The sequence below is a fragment of the Pipistrellus hanaki genome, assembly GCF_964339955.1.
Source record: "Pipistrellus hanaki genome assembly, chromosome: 16".
Classification (NCBI taxonomy): Eukaryota; Metazoa; Chordata; class Mammalia; order Chiroptera; family Vespertilionidae; genus Pipistrellus; species Pipistrellus hanaki.
The window spans coordinates 46,984,848-47,001,219 of NC_140518.1; the positions used below are offsets into that span (position 1 = coordinate 46,984,848).

The 16,372-nt window shown below is 65.5% G+C and overlaps 2 protein-coding genes across 6 annotated transcripts in view; one reads left to right on the top strand and one right to left on the bottom strand.

Moving 5' to 3' along the window:
* Positions 1-16,372, top strand: part of SHMT1 (serine hydroxymethyltransferase 1) — a 1,020,383-nt gene that overhangs the window by 527,636 nt on the left and 476,375 nt on the right. The gene's annotated exons all lie outside the window — the stretch shown is intronic.
* Positions 1-16,372, bottom strand: part of RAI1 (retinoic acid induced 1) — a 117,991-nt gene that overhangs the window by 19,534 nt on the left and 82,085 nt on the right. Inside the window, exon 1 of one of the 5 annotated variants that reach the window (XM_084861490.1) lies at positions 3,058-3,286. The exons of the other annotated variants lie outside the window; for them this stretch is intronic. The gene's annotated coding sequence lies outside the window, so the exon portion shown is untranslated. Of the gene's footprint in view, positions 1-3,057; positions 3,287-16,372 lie in introns of those variants that run through there. 5 annotated transcript variants of the gene reach the window in all.

Below are 16,372 nucleotides of genomic sequence, written 5' to 3' on the forward strand. Positions count from 1 at the left end.
CAGGGCCTGTGGGCAGGAAACCTGGACATCTCGTGTGCAGGCCTCCTGCTCTCTGCCCTCGCAGCGAGGGACCGGGACCTCCAGGCCCGGAGAAGCTGGAGCCCAGCACAGACGAGTGAGCTGGGGCGGAGCAGCAGGGGAGACAGCCTGCCGTGCAGCGGGCCCTGCGAGGGAGGAGCTGGCAGAGAAGTGAGCAGCACCTGGGCGAGGCCTGGTGCCCCCCCCCTCCCCCGCTTGCTGGGCCCCGCAGAGCTCCTCGGGGCACGCGCCGCAGCAGGAGCTGCATGAGCAATGGTATGACAGGTGTCCCCGTGCCGCCTCCTTCACCGAATGCAGCCTGAGGAGGCAGGGCTTCATCTGTGAGGTCCCAGCTCTGAGCCCAGAGACTGGCCCAAGTAGGTGCCTATTCCATACCTCCTGCTCCCGATGGACGGACAGATGGGATGCGTGGTCAGCTTCTGGCTGGGCTCATTACTTAACCCTCACCACAGTCTAAAGCAGCGGTCTCACCCTTTCTAATGCCACAACCCTTTAATATAGCTCCTCATGTTGTGGTGACCCCAACCATAACATTATTTTTGTTGCTACTTCATAACTGTAACTTTGCTACTGTTATGAATCGTAATGTAAATATCTGTGTTTTCTGACTGTCTTAGGCGACCCTGCTAGCGGTTCTCACCCTGTGGGTCGCGACCGCCGCTGTAGAGCCTAAAGGATGAGCCTAGAGGCCTAAAGGATGCCACCCAGAGAGAGGCTGAGGTGCCAGGCCTGGAGGCCAGGACATGGACTGTAGCCAATCAACTCACGTCAGCATTCTACAGGCCCTGGCCACAGTCCTCCTGCACCTGTGCCCACTCACCTGTCAAGATCACTTCTGCTCGGCTTACAGTCTGCCGGAGGGTTTGGGGAAAAGCAAGTTGGGTGCCCAGGAAAGAGCACATGGGCCCTGCCCTCCTGAGGCAGACAGACACACTAACTCCCAGGAGGCTACGGGGCGGGGAGGGCAGGCAGGCAGGGGAAGCTGGGAGGGGGAGGGCTGCTCTGAGGAAGGGAGAGGGCCCACCAGAAGCCACTGCATGCAGGGCATCTCTGGGCCAAGCCTCCCTCACTGGCAGGGAATGAATGGAGGCCTAGAGAGCACCTGGCAGGGCCAGCAGGCCGAGACCGCCAGCTCCTCCCCAGAGCCCTCAGGAAGCGCCGAGCTGGAGCCCAGAAAGGGTGGTGGGGAGGTAGATCCTCCCCCTGGTCCCCGCTTCCCCACCCCACAGCCTGGCGGGCGGGGTGCTTCCTGGAGGACACTCCCCTGCAGCAGCCTGACAGCCCGAGAGGCACAGCACGCCAGACCCTTCCTTTCCAACCGGGGAGGAGCCGGGGAACGGCGTCGCCTCCCCGAGTCCCGGGGGAGGAAGCCGCCGGCCGGGCCGCAGTGTCAACCCTCCTGCTGCCGGACGGTGAGACGGCGGCGCTTAGAGAAACGCGTTCCTGGCCGCCTGCCACACCGCAAACTGCTCGGTGTAATTTTATTATTAAGGAGAGAGGAGGAGGGGGGCGGCTGGGAGAGGAAGGGAGAGTAGGAAATGGCTTCGTCCAAGGGAGCAGGGAGGCTCTGCTCCGTGCGGAGCCGCCGCTTTCCGTGGGCAAGCTGGTGCGCCAGTGCGCACTGACCTCCCCCAGGGCGCCGCCAGGAGCCGCTCGGCGGGCGGGCGAGTGAGGTCGCAGCGAGGCCACTCCCGTCCCCGCGGCCCCTCAGAGGGCGCGGCCCCGGCGCCCCGCTCCGGCCGCTCCGGCCGGGGACCCGGACCCCACCCGGGCGCGCTGCCGCGGGCTCCCCGGCGCGAGCGGGGCTAACGCGGCGCCGCGAGGGCCGAGCGGGGGCGGGGAGCCGCGCGGGCGGGGGTGGTTTGCGGCCTCGCCGCCCGCCCGCGACAGATGTTCCCGCCGCGTGAGACAAAGGCGGAGCCCCGCCCGCCGCCCGCCGCCGCAGGCCTCCCCCGGGGGCAGGCAAAATTTCTCCTCCATCGGTCCGTCCGGCCCCGCCCGCCCGCCTCCGCTCCAATCCCGAAAGCGCCACCGAGCACGTCGCGCCGCCTCCTCCGCAGCCCAGCCCGCTGACCCCGGCAAGGTCACGGCGACCTCGGCTCCGCCGGCAGCGCGCCGACCGCCTCCTGGGGCGCCCCCGTCCGCGATCCACGGTAATTGGAGGCGCCGGAGAGGAAGGGGAGCGGCGCTCGCCAGCACCAGGCCGCCCCGCCCGCCCCCGCCGGCGCTGCGCCCCCGCCCCCGCCCGTCATTCATCCCCGGTCCCGTGCAGCCGCCTCGGAAGCCGGCCGAGGGAAGCAGCTGTTCCCTGCACACTCCACTTGACCAAAGATGATGATAAATGAGGCCCGGGCTGCATCGGGGACGCGGCGGCGGCCGCGGGAGGCGCGCGCAGCCCGCAGCCCCCGCCCCGCGCCCTGGGAAGGACGAGGACGCACAGGACAGCGGCCGAGAAGCCAAACCTACAGCCCAAAGCCCTCCCTCCCGGCGCCCGTGCGACCCAGCACCCGGCGGCGGGGAGCCGGGCGGAGCTGCGCCCGAACGCGGTTCGGGTTCTCGGGCGGGCGCCGCAGGAAACCCCTCCCTCTCACCCCCTTCCCCCTAATGCCTCGGTCCCCGCAGCGCCCTGGCCCCCCACCTTCAGTGCCTCAAACCTATTAACGCTCGTAAATAATAAATAATGACACGCTTCCCTCCCACCGCGCTCGGCTGCAGGCGGGGCCGCGGCCAGCTGCGCCCCGTCCTGGGGAGGGGACGCCCCGCCGGGTGCGGGGGGCTCGGGCGGGAGGCAGCGCACGTGCCGCCGCGGCGCGCAGGCGGGCACCCCGCCCCGCGGAGGAGGGGGAATCCCGCTCTGCCCTCCCCCACGCCACCTCCCCGGAGTCCTCTGGCACCGAACGCGGCGAGCGCGCGAGCTCCCGGCCCAGAGGATTATTTTAATCTGCCCCCCTTTCTAGCTGCCTCTCCGGCTGCGCGCCCGCCAGCCCGCTCCCCCAGCCGAGGCCGCGGGCTCCTCACCTCGCTCGGCGGCTCCGGACTCAGCACCGCCCCCGGCCCGCGGCCCCCGCCCCCGCGCGGGCATCGCCGGCTAAAGCTCAGCCCGGAAAGGACCGATTAGGAGCCGCGCGCCTTTCTGCGAAACATGGAACCGAGTGGTGGGGGCGGGGGAAGGGCGCTGCGGCCCCTCGCCTCCCTGCCCGCTCGCATGGCTGCGGGAGGCGGGTTTCGCTCCAGCTCCGCTCGCGGTTCCTGGTCCTCTCTCTCCTACGCCCACCCTTCAGCCATCCACGGAGCTGGAGCCTGTACCACAAGGACCCTCGGGCGGCGCCACCAAGTGGGGCGCTGCCTCCCCCACCCCAGCCTCCTCCCCCAGCCGCTCCAAACAAACAGCCTCAAACAGCGGCGGGCGCACAGCTGAAGGCCGCGCCGCCCGTGCCGCCGGGCGCTCGGAGGCCTCTCCCCAGCTCCGTCCTGCTTTGCCCACCTTCGACCCTCCCTCCCAGCCCCTGCCCCTCAGCCCGGCAGCTCAGGCCCCGCCCCCTTCCTCAGGGGAATGAGACAGCAGGAAGGTCATGTCCACTCCCATTACCCTGCTCGCCAAGGCCACCCACCCAAACCCAGCCCGTCCTCCCCAAAGGAGGGCCAGCAGGACCTCTGCAGGTTTTGACTGAATCAGTCGCTTGACATTTTCCAGACTCTGTATGTGCCCAGGGCTGGCGACCCACAGCCCGGGCCTAAGCACCTCCCTCCTGACGAGGTGGGTGAGACACCCACTGCGAAATGGGGAACCAGGGGGGCGGGAGGAAGTGTGGGCTGAGAGGAAGGAAAAAAGCATTCCAGCGGCAAAGCGCTGCCTGGCTCAGCGGCAGGAAAGAGCACAACCTTCTTGGGAACCCGAGTCAGATTTCTCTCCCCAGCTTAGCTGCGGGGCGGGGGCGGGGGGGGGGGGGCTCCACCCGGGCTCCACCCCAAGGCCACTGGCCTGCATGCCAGAGGAGAAAGCCTGTGGGCTGGGTTGAGAGGCTGCGGAATAGATGTGAGAACAGCAGATGATACCCTCAGGCCACCTGCTGGGCCCAGCAGCTCAGAAGGCCACGTGGATCAGGAGAGAGGGCCCCTAGCACATAGGGGGCTGGTCGGTTCTCGGGGGGGGGGGGGGGGGCTCCAACCCCCAGCCAGCCCAGACGCCAGCCTGGAGCCTCCCTTGGATCTAGAAAGTTCTCAGTAACCCCAGACTGTGGGAGTGGGTAGAACAGCAGCAGTAGCAGCAGCAGAGTCAGCACACTGTCTCCTGCAGCCAAGGTGCCTTGATAGATTTTATTTCTAATCCTCAAGCTGCCCCTCTAGGAGGTGACGTCACCCCTCATCCCACGGACCTGGCACAGCGCCACGGGGAGGGGGGGCGTGCGGGGCCGCTCTGGGCCTGTGGGGAGGGCCTCACGCTTGTTTGCTCTTTTCACAGCAGAGCATCAGGGCAAGGGCAGCAGGTAGACAGAGGCTCTGGTCTGCTCCTTGGGAAATGTAAGAAAACTGGTTGGGGGCAGAGGGTTTGGTGTGGTGGGAGCTGGAGAGGAGTCACAGCCCCCCCCCACACACACACACACACAAACACTGCCTCCTCTTGCAGAGCGAGCTGCCTGAGGCACCTCTCCTGCCCCCAGCGTGGGGCCGGCTCCTGGGTTAGTGTGAAGCCACACTGGGCTCATTCGTCATCGGCAGCCCAAATGGGAGCCCACCAGCCATGCACCCCACTTCTCAAACGTGTGTAGCTATCCTGATGACTAAATTACACGTCCATTTAAAGCCAGCAGCTTTGGGTGGGTGCATACCTCCTCCCCCCAGACTGAGACAGCTCTCCTGCTCGAGGCTGCGTTCAGTGGCGAGGACCCTCTCTGAGCAGCCGGGACCTCGTCCTCCTGGCTTCTCGCCCTCTGCTCAGGGAAGGCCTCTGCCCGGCTCTCCTGGGTGGGGTAGACCCTGCCAGCCCTCTGGCCCCGGCCCCATGCAGCCTGGTGTCCAGAAGCACTAACCTCCGGGGAAAGCAAACCACTAGCCGCTCAGAGGCAGCCGGGGAGCCTTTGGTTCCGGCCGCCGCCTCCTGGCGGCTCTCCTCAGAGCGGGCCGGTGCGGGGGTGCTGAGCGCAGGCGGGCAGGCGGGCAGGCGTGCTGCCTGAGCTGCGACCGGCCGTCGGACCCAGCAGTGCTCCCTTCCCAGGTGACGGCTCTCCGCTAGCACCTTGTGCAGTGGCGTCTGCTCCCCGGCTGGAGGCTGTTCGCTCTCAGAGGCAGGCCCGTCCCGTTGGACCCCCAAAGTCCCCCCTGCTTCCCGTCACTCCACATCTGGGGGAGCCTCCCCAGCTGCGGGCGGGCTGCCCCCAGGGCTCGCCTGCTCTGGGAAGTTGCAGGATGTTCCCTCCTGACTGTGCTGTGGTGCTGGCGTGGAGAGGAGGCCCGTGGGGCCGGGCTCTAGAGAGATGTCAGGCTCACCACAGCCAGGCCAGCAGCTGTGAGGACCGATAGGTGGCTGGTTGTTGGAGGAATTCAAGGTGAGGGGAGGCATCACTTGCCCCCACTGTCCCCCGTCTGTAAACGCCCCTGCCCTCCCCCGTCCAATCCCAGCTCTGCACACTCCTGCTTAACCCCTCTGAGCCTCACGTTCCTCAGCCAGAACCTGCTCTGAGCACCACACGCTGACGGGGCTCCTGAGACACTGCGCTTGGCACCTGGGGGAGGCTCAGGGAAGGGCAGCAGCTGGGAGGGCAGCTGGGACGGAAGGTTAAGGCCCCTCCCGTGGCGGACGAGTCCCTTTCCCATGGGGCAGTGCAGCTCAGTATGCGGACATCTTAGCGCGGTGCAGACCTCGCTGTGGAGTCAGCCTGGGTTCCGTGGTCTAAAACGCTCCCAGGGAAGGCGACACTGCTGGCCTGTGGGTCACTCCGGGCTGCGGGATCTCAGCCATCCGCCCTCTGCCATGGTCCTGGGGCTGGGCTCGGCGTCCTCACCGCTGGTTGTGCGGAGGCTGGGACTGCATCCGCTCAGCTTCCGGCAGCGCCACCCTGCTAAGCTGCGGCCATTAATGTCCAGGCCTCCTGGCTCTGTCCCCCTCCTCCCCTGACCCCTTTAGAAGGGTCACACCCCTGGCCCAGGCTTCGGCCCTGGGGGTGCGAGGCTTGCCAGACTGAGTAGCAGCCAGTTCGCACTTCCGGATGTGCCGGCCTGTCCTGGGAAGCGCTTTGCATCTACAAATCTCTTCCCCGTGACAGCCTGGGGCAGGCAGCGGGAGGGCCTTGATTTACGATGAAACCTGGAGCCCGGTGGAGCCCATCCCAGGTCGGTGCAGGCCGGAGGGCAGGCTGGAGGGCAGGCCGGAGGGCAGACTCCGCGCTCCCGGGCCCGGCCCTGGCAGGCGGCCTTGGGGGTTCCTTTGGGGAAATGCCCATTTGATCTCTGGGCACAGAGCGGGTGCGGATACGCACCCTGCACCTCCCGGCGAGGCTGGTCCAGATGGGGATGTGGGGTACCCCGGTAAATCTCTGCCAAGAGTTTCTGGCCACATGGACCCCCTAACAACTACAGAGGCTTCTACCCAGCAGCCTTGCTCCCAGCCAGACGCAGAGGCTGGCACAGGGATGAACTGTGGCCACGACGAAGCAGAGACCAGGGTCCCTCGTCCCGAGGCAGAGGCAGTGTGCGGGGTCCCTGCGGGAAGTGCTGGTGAGGGAGGCGGGGCTTCGGGCACCCCGAGTGCACCTCCAGGCGCGTGAGGGACGCAGTGAGTCGCAGGGGCCCCACTGCACAAAAGGGGGGCCTTGATCTTTTCCCACCATGACCACCGGACCCCTGGAAAAGGGACAAATGGCTGAGGAGCTGTTTCAGGCTGCCCTCTGGCACGGCCGCAGACCACTGTCCGGCTCTGGGCCGGAGGGCCTGTTTCCTCGGGTAAGAAGGAGAGTCCCAGCTGCCGAGAGGAGTCAACCCCCTTCCTCCTGCATGGGACAATGCACAGGACAGGAGCAACCCCCATTTTACAGGCGAGGAAACTGAGGCCGAGTAGGGAGGGACCAAACCCGAATCCACATAGGCTGTGGCCTCGCTCCCAGGCACAGTCTTGGGGGCACACAAGCCGTGACTGGCTCGAGCCCTCAGCTGTGTGGGCAGGCGCTGCTACCAGGGCTGCTGACAACACAGCCCCAGCGCCAGGGCCGGCTCTGGCCTCACGTCACCGTGCGCGTCATTGGCTGCTTCCCTCGGCCATTGGAACAGCCGCCCCCGTGCAATGTAACGCAGAGGCCGCCGGCCCACTGGGCCGGGCTGTAAGGTGTGGCTGACAAACGGTGCAGGGATATTTGGGGCCAAACCCTTGCTGGGCACCCCCAATCTGTGGTGACCCCAGCATCCATGCCCAGTTCCTGATCTGGGAGACAGGAGTGAGTCCTCCCCTCAGAGGGGGTGGAAGGGTTAGATGAGACCATGGTCGGATTGTCGAGCAATGCCTGGCAGAGGAAGACCAGTAATTGAGCTGCTGTTCTTAAAAAGTAAACGTATCTTTTTATAGCAGAGAAAGTTCAGGAAAACCCTGCGCCGGTCCTCTCTTGTCGTGGGGGAGAGGGGAGGCAGGAAGGCGGAGCTCCTTGGAGTGGCAGGTCCTGGCTCTGGCCTCCTGCCCGCCCAGCGGGAGGCTGTGCAATCCTGGCCCGGAGGCCAGAGCAGGGCCCAGGCACCCGCGTTCCCAGCCGGCACGCTGGGGTACAGCCGTGGCAGCTGGCAGAGGCCCCAGGCCCCAGGCCCGTGGGCAGAGCTCGGAGGCACCAGTGCCCACCCTGTGTCATGCTGGCTTTCCAGACCAGAGCCTCAGGTCTTCGGAAAGAACGTCAGTGCCCGCGGCCCCGCCACAACGTGCTGTGTGACCTCAGGTGAGCCAGCCACCCGCCGGGAGAGGGGTCCCACCCACCTCACAGGGTGACCCAAGAACCGGGAGAGAATGGACACAGCGCCCGAGTCGTCATCACGCTCACAGCCAGCCTCGCACTGCGCCTGCCTGGGTGAGAGCCCGCCCCGGGCGGCTGCAGCTGTCACCGCGCAGGGAAGCCTGGCGGCGAGGAGGAAAGCCTGAGCCGTTACTGTGGGCCCCGGTGTGGGCCGGGCCCGGGGTGCGGCAGCGTCTCACTCAGCGAAGGCCAGGGAGCTGTGTCGCGGTGAGGGGCCCTCACGGGGCAGGTCCCTCTCAGGCCGTCCTCCTGGGTGCCTGTGTCTGGGCTTCCAGAAGTGCCTCCTGTGCGTCTCATCATTTAATCCCCAGGAGCTGCAGGAACACGTGCGCCCGTGGTGCGTGCGGACAGGCCGGGCTGGAGGCTGGGTTCCTGGTGAGCAGCCGCATCTGGACTGAAGTCTGTTCCTCGGGTGGGGTCCCGGGCACAAGCAAGAACGGGGCATCAGCCTGGCCAGGCTCAGCTGGGTGGAGCATTGTCCTGTGCACCAAAAGGTTGTGGGTTCGATTCTCAGTCAGAGCACATGCCTACGTTGCAGGTTCGAGGTGCAACTGATCAATGCTTCTCTCACATTGATATCTCTCTCCCCCTTCCCTTCCTCGCTCTCTTTAAATCAATAAGAACATATCCTCCGGTGAAGACTGTTTAAAATGGTGGGCATCAGTGCTCCCCTGGAAATAGGGAACTCGGGGACAATGTGTGTGTCCCAGACCCTGTCCTTAGAGTGCCGGACCCCAGCCTCCGCCTTCACTCCGCTCACTCAGAGCCTCCGGACTGGGCAGGCACTTTGTAGACAGGGAAGTTGAGGCTCTCTGAGAAGCATGGACTTGCCTAAGGCTCACAACTCTACTTCCTGGTGCCCATGGGTTCTCCTCACACATCACGTGGCCTTTTCATCTACCCTCCCACATAACCATCCACCCTCCCATCCACCCACCCATCCACCATCCTCCCATCTATCCACCACCCATCCACCACCCATCCACCACTCACCCATCCATCCATCCATCCACCACCCACCCACCCATCCATCCATCCACCACCCACCCATCCATCCATCCATCCACCACCCACCCATCCATCCATCCACCCTCCCATCCACCCACCCATCCACCATCCTCCCATCTATCCACCACCCATCCACCACCCATCCACCACCCACCCATCCATCCATCCATCCACCACCCATCCATCCATCCATCCACCACCCACCCATCCATCCACCCATCCACCACCCACCCACCCATCCATCCATCCACCACCCACCCACCCATCCATCCATCCACCACCCACCCATCCATCCATCCATCCACCACCCACCCATCCATCCACCCATCCACCACCCATCCATCCATCCATCCATCCACCACCCACCCATCCATCCATCCATCCACCACCCATCCATCCATCCATCCATCCACCACCCACCCATCCACCATCCTCCCATCTATCCACCACCCATCCATCCACCCATCCACCACCCACCCATCCATCCATCCATCCACCACCCACCCATCCATCCATCCATCCACCACCCACCCATCCATCCACCCATCCACCACCCATCCATCCATCCATCCATCCACCACCCATCCATCCATCCATCCACCACCCACCCATCCACCATCCTCCCATCTATCCACCACCCATCCATCCATCCATCCATCCATCCATCCACCACCCACCCATCCATCCATCCATCCACCACCCACCCATCCATCCATCCATCCACCACCCACCCATCCATCCATCCATCCACCACCCATCCATCCATCCATCCATCCACCACCCACCCATCCATCCATCCATCCATCCACCACCCACCCATCCATCCATCCATCCATCCATCCACCTATCCACCACCCGGCGCAGTTACTAAGTGCCTCCCGTGAGCCACACAAGTGCTAAGACTGAACAGCGAGGTAGCTGTGGCCGAGCCTCCTGGCGCGGAGGGAAGATCCCGAGTCACGCCCGAGTGGGAACAGGCTAAGAGAGAGCTGCGAGAGGGGGCTTCCCAAGGTCTCTCCGGAGCCCTGAGAGGGGGAGGAGCTAGTGAGGGAAAAGGGAGAGGTCTGGGAGGCAGGAGGGAGGGAAATAAAATGAGGTTTGCACGGGGAATGTGAGGGGCAAGAGATAACCCACGGGCGGGGTCCGCATGGCTCTGTAGGCCACGGTGAAGTTCAGACTCTGTGCTGTGGGCGTGGGAGCCATCGAGGGCGGGCCAGGCGTGAGCGGCACCCCGGATGGTGCTCCGCGATGGAGGAAGAAGGCCGAGGAGCCGGGAGGGGTGACTGGGAGCTCCCCAGAGAAGAGCTAAGGAAGCCGGGCGGGTGCAGAGGAGCTGAGCCTGGGACTGACAGCCGCTGAGGCTGTGGGCGGAGTGAAGACCGCAGGGCTCCTCTGAGCTCCAGCTCCCAACCTGTGCGGAGGGCGCCTCTCCCAAGCCTCCCTTCTAACGCCCTCAGGGGCAGACCAGAGACAGACCTGCGCCAGCCTCCTCCCTCTCCGCGGAGGCCTCCTGGGCACTGCCGTCTGGGTGGGAGGGGACACAGTTCAAGGGAGGAGAGGCCAGTGCCGGAGGCCCGGGAGGGGATTCTAACGGGAGAGGGTGCTCTGGGCACCAGCCCCGAAGGCCGGCTTTGATGGCCAATAAGGCCCCGTGAGGTCCAGGCCACGGGCCCCACGGGGACCCAGAGCTGTGGCGGCAGCATGGACGTGAGCAAACAGCAGGGAAACCCCGCAGCCTGGCCTGCGTTTCCTCCGCTGCAGCTCCACCTTTATCCCGGCCCGGCCCTCCCTTCCCGCAAACACAGCCGCACAGCCCAGGGCCTGCAGTCCACACCACGCCATGATCCCGAGCGCCTTCCCATGGCCCTTCCGCCCACAAGCCCCTCCGCTGGAGGGTTCTTCTCCCAAACAAGTTTAGAGATCGCCCACTTGTTTCTCTGCGGGGCTCAAGCAGCCACTGCGCCTTGATGGACAAGACAAACCAGGGGCTTGTGGCAGGTGTGTCACGTGACTGGGTGGGTGGTGGGTGGAATGGAACTCCATCTCCAAGGAGAGCCACTGCTGGTTTTTCCGTTGGTCTGAGCAAACGCCATTTCCCAAGTGCAGCTGGCTCTCGGGGTCTGCTTTGCCCCTGCCCCTCATGTCCTGGGCTAGGAAACTGGAGGGGCAGCCTGCTCATACCACCTGGGAGGGGCACTGGACCCTGGGTGCCCACCTCCCCATGCCACGTCACTCCAGATCCTCCAAAGCCCCCTCTCCTGTGCCCTGCCCCCCGGGGCCCCCAGAGGCCCCCAGAACCCCCTGACCTGAGCCCGTCCCGCACCTGGGTGGCTGAGGGCCCTCACTGGGGCCAGAGGTGTGAGGAGAGGAGGGGCGGTGCCTGCCAGGCCCCGGCAGCTCATCGGCAGGACGCACGGCGTTTGTCATCCGCTGAGGACAGTGGGGAGAGTTTAAGGTGAAATTTAAGCCCATTAGTGCCTGACTAATGGCATCAGCAGCAACAGCGAAAATGATGATGGCAGGGTGTGTGAGCACCCATAAATTCCCGTTCTTGGGCCTGGCTCCCCGGCACTTGCACAGCCTGGGCTCTGAGTCCCTCCTCCCCCCACGGGTCTCTGCACAGCTGGGGGCCCTGCCCTGCCCCCACCCCCGTCGACGGGTGGCAGGGCCTCTCCAGGGCAGGAGAGGCGGCCGGGAGCCCAGCGTGGCGGCAGGGCCTCCCGGTCCCGCCCTTCCATACCTTCTCGTTTCATGCGCCCAGCGCCCCTCAGCCGGCACCTCCCAGCTGGGCCGGCTTGCAGCTAATGCCTGACAACTCTGTTTATGTCTCCCCATAATTCTCCGATTTTATGTTTTCTTTTCTTCAGGGCCATTAAGCCCAGCCACAGCTCCTTCCCCTGCCCCCACCCGCCTTTGTCCTTGAGGCCCAGCAGCCCCTGCCCTTTGGAGGGCACCCCCTCCCCCGGCCCGGCCCAGCAGGTAGACAGGCCTGCAGGGGGGACTCCGGATGGCCAGACCTCCGGACCCCGCCTCCCTGTCCTCGCAGCACAGACCTCAGCCCGCGGGCCCAGCACAGCCCCTGGGCCCCCACGTGGTGAGGCCTCAGCCCACCCTCTGGCTTTCCTTCCTCTGGCCTCTCTCCCAGAGCCCTGGCCACCTCTGCAGCCCCGCTCTCTCCCACAGGCCTGCTCCGCTCACTGCCCTCTGCTGTCCCCCTGTGGCCGCCGCCGAGGCCCATCCCCCCCATCCCCAGGCCTCTTCACCAGACCCCCCACCTCACAGCCACAGCCCATCACCTGGCCCCTCCACCTCCCGCAGGGGAGCGGGGCCTCCACGCTGGGCTTGCTGGGTCCTCGCCGGGCCACGTGGCTCTCACAGCTCTGCCCAGGGTCCCCTCTTGCTCTGAAGCCTGGCAAGGCCGCCAGCGCAGCGCGGTGCTCACCTCCCAGCCCACCCCTCCTGCTCCCGAGCTCAGAATCAGACTGAGTGTCCCCGCCAGCTCCCCACTCCTGGCCAGCCCTGCCTCCGGGTGCCCTTCCGTCTCTGCAGGTCCCACCCCAAAGCAGGAGCCTCAGTGAGAAGCAATTCCTCCGTTCCTCTGACCCACAGCCCTCCCCGGCTCCCACGGCGGTGGAGCCGTCGGCCTCTGACGGGACCCCGGGCTTCCTGCGTCAGAACCCCACGGAGCGTCAGAGGGAACAGCCTCGTCTGGCACCCCCTTCCTCCCCAGGGACACCCTCTACCACTCCCTTCTGGGGCCCAGCAACCCCCACGGGGTGACTCAGCAGGGAGGCCGGCCTCCCGCCAGCAGGTCCCCTCTTCCCCGAGGGCCTGTGCTCTCTTCTGCTGAGCCACCTTGTCAGCAGAGGCCCGGCTGTGCCCCCCTGCACGGCCTGCCTCCACCTCCTGCACATCAGACGCCACTCTGGACTCCACCGCTGCCCTTTGCTCCCTCACTGGCCCAGGTCTGGACACCCCGTGGCCTGGTCTCGGCTCCTCTCCTCTCCCCGATGGGTGGTGCTGGGCATGTTCGGCCGCCTCTGAGGGCAGAGGGAGGGGCAGACGCGATACCCACGCCGTCGCCCTTCCTCCATGCCACATGCACTCAGCGGCCCAGCATGGCGCTCAGGTTCAATCCATGGCCAGCCCGGGCCGTCCTGTGCCTGCCCCGCGCCTGGCCACAGCTCCGCAGGCTCTCCAATCTGCCCGCGCCTGGCTGGCATTCCACCCGACAGTTCCTGCCCTTGGCAGGCTTCAGCACTGCACTGGCAGTTCCTGGAGTGACGGTCGGAACGGGGCCGGGCACCCGCCTTCGTGTGGGCCGAGGCAGGGCACCCGCCTCTACCTCACAACAGTTCTTGAGCACAGACGCCCTGGATGCTATGAATTACCGCCAGGAGCCCTGCTGCTGAGAGCAGGTAAGTTTCCACATTGGTGGGCCCACTGCAAAGTGAACACGCAGGACCCTGCTCACACGTGTTCCTCTCAGCAGTGACCGGGCAGTGGTCACGCCCAGGGCACGCGGAGCCCGGCCAGGCCCGGCCACCAGGGCAGCGGCGCCCCCTAGGTCCTGTCACTCTGCTGGGCACCAGAGGAGGAGCCCACCGTAACCACAAGCAAGGTCACAGGTAACGGGGACCCCGGTGCTAAGTGTGTGGACACACGTCACCAAATGACCCCAGCGAGTCAGTCCTGTGGCTCAGAGACGGCGTGCCAAGGCCACGTAACTGGCCTGAGATCACGAAGTGGGGGTGTGCCAGAGGTCGGAGTGAACCCAGGTTCCCAACTGAGCCACGCGCAGGAGGCAGTGCCAGCCTGTGCCCACCCTACCACCACCATCCCCGGGCTCCTCCCTGGGAGAGGAGCCAGAACAATGGGGCCACCGTCGAGGGAAAACCCCGGGCCGGCTGCTGGCCGGACGGCGCCTGAGAACCACCCAGCCTCCCTGCAGAGCAGACACCAGGCCCGGAGGACGCTCCTGCGAGGTCGCCCGCACAGAGAACCCAGGCCCAGCCTCCGCAGCCCGGCTTCCACAGCTCCTCCGCCCTCAGCAGAGCGGCAGGGCCAGCGTGACGGGGTGGAAACCGAGAGGCGCCGGCACCGCCTTGCCGGGGCAGGGAGTGCCCGCTCCTGCCCCTGTGCGTTGGTAACGCCCGCGTCTTCTCCAGGAGACAGGATTGTTTAAAAGCCCGCAGCTCCGAGTGCTTCACGGTGAGAGGGAATGGGAGTCTGTGCACCGCGTTCTGGCTGACAGAGTTGCCATAGATACCAAACAGGGGTTTCCATGCTCCCCCAGACCCAGGTCTCAGCCCGCCGGGCTGCCCGGGGCCCCCACCGTGCTCAGAGTCCCTCACCAGGGCCTCTGCGCGGAGGCGGGCAGGCCCCAGCGCGTCCTGGGCCTCCGCAGACGGCCCCACGCCTCCGTCCCCAGCCCCGGTCTGGCCCCGGGAGAGCCGACAGCTCTCCAACGAGAGCAGGCCACCGCCTCGCCCGAGTGACACCGCGCCGCCGGCCGAGAGCGGCGGCTGGCATCAAAGCCTCACTTCCCCCCTTCCTATCAGACTGAAACCATTCTCATAAAGAGCCACGCGTGTCCGTGACAAAGCCCTGTTTTCTCACGCGGCAGCTCCGCAGGCTGAGCGCTGGCCGCTTCCCCGCAGCGGGTTGGTCTCAGGGGCCCCCGACAGCGGGCCAGGAGGAGCCCGTCAGAGACAGCCACGCTGCGGCCTCGTTACACAAGAGCCCTAAGGCCGGCCCTCAGCCGGTGGCGCTGGGCCACGTGTGGACCACAGGGATCTCAGCCTCCCCGCAGCACGCAGGGCCGGCTGGCCCGTCATGTGCACGCTCCCTCGGGCCTGGAGGCCAGGCCTTCCTGACGACGAGGCCTCGGGTCACCACGCCCTGAGGGAGGTCACCACGCCCCAAGGGAATGACCCAGCCCCTTCCTGCTGCACGCCGGAGCAGGGGCCAGAGTGGGACTCCGGCAGGCCCCGCCCCGGACGGGCCATCTCCGGCGTCAGATGGGAGTCTGGGCGAGCTGCGTGCGGTGCAGCCTCTCCTGCCGGCGCTGGCCATGCCCGCCTGGTGGCACAGCAAGGCCTGGTGGCACAGTTAGTGACTGGGCCTTGCTTCTGGGACACCGGGGGTACTGACTCCATGTGATTTTCATCTTGTAAATCCCAAGGAAGACAAGACTGCACCAAGGAAGTCTCTGGAGGCTGAGGCTGAAGGGCGGAGGGCCTGGCCCCCTGGCGTGGGTCACTGTCCAGGGGAGCCTGTGATCCTGTAACCATGGCGATCCTGCTGTGGGCACGCAGCCAATGGGAATGCTCGCACCAGCACCAACCCAGTGTTCCAGGTGTTTGTGGCAGGTTTATTGGTAAGATCTTCAAACTGTGAACTGCCTAGCCAATCATCAGAGGAGGAGTAAACAGACCAGTCTGTGCGATGGAAGGTAACCGGCCCCCACCACACAGCACCGGGAGCCCAGAAACAGCGTGCCGGCACAGGTGCACGTGGGTAAACTCAAAGCTGACGGGCGGCGTGGCTCAGGGGTTGAACATGGACCCATGAGGTCACAGTTCGATTCCCGATCAGGGCACAAGCTTGGGTTACGGGCTTGATCCCAAGGGTGGGGAGTGCAGGAGGCAGCCAATCAGTGATTCTCTCTCATCATTGATGTTTCTGTCTCTCTCTCCCTCCCCCTTCCTCTCTGAAATATATATTTGCGTGTGTGTGTGTGTATTTATATACATATTTATATACATACGTATGTATTTAAAGCTGACAAACGGGTCCCGGGCAGGCAGTGCCTGGTGGGGCACATGGTGCCTCGGGCTGTGATGCTCCTTCTGATTTGAGTGCTGGTTGTGCACAAGCGTGTTCAGTTTGTAGCAATTTGGTGGCTGTTCACTCAGGACCCAGGCCCTCTCTGTATGTAAGTCAATGAAAAGTAAAACAAGGATCTCAGCGCCCCTGCTCAGCGCCTCCTGAGGCTCCCCCCTCCCCCGGTGAGGCACAGAACCCTCCCAGCCTGTGCGCCCGCGTGCACCACACGAAGCACCACGCTCCCCGCTGCCCGGGCAGCACGCACACCTGCCCCAAATCGCAGTCAGGCGGCTGCAGGGCCGCTGCTCAGGGAAATCCGAGTGAGTGCCGAGTGCTGCTCTGGGGAAGCGCCACACAAGCCCAGTGCCTGCTCTCCCTCGGTGCCATGGAGTCTTCCAGAGCCGATGTGCATCGCCTGGGTCCCTGGGTGACAGCAGTGAGCTGCCCCTCTGCCTCCGTCTCAGACCCAGTGAGGGGGAGGCCCTATTTTAAGGTGCTGATCTTTAGGG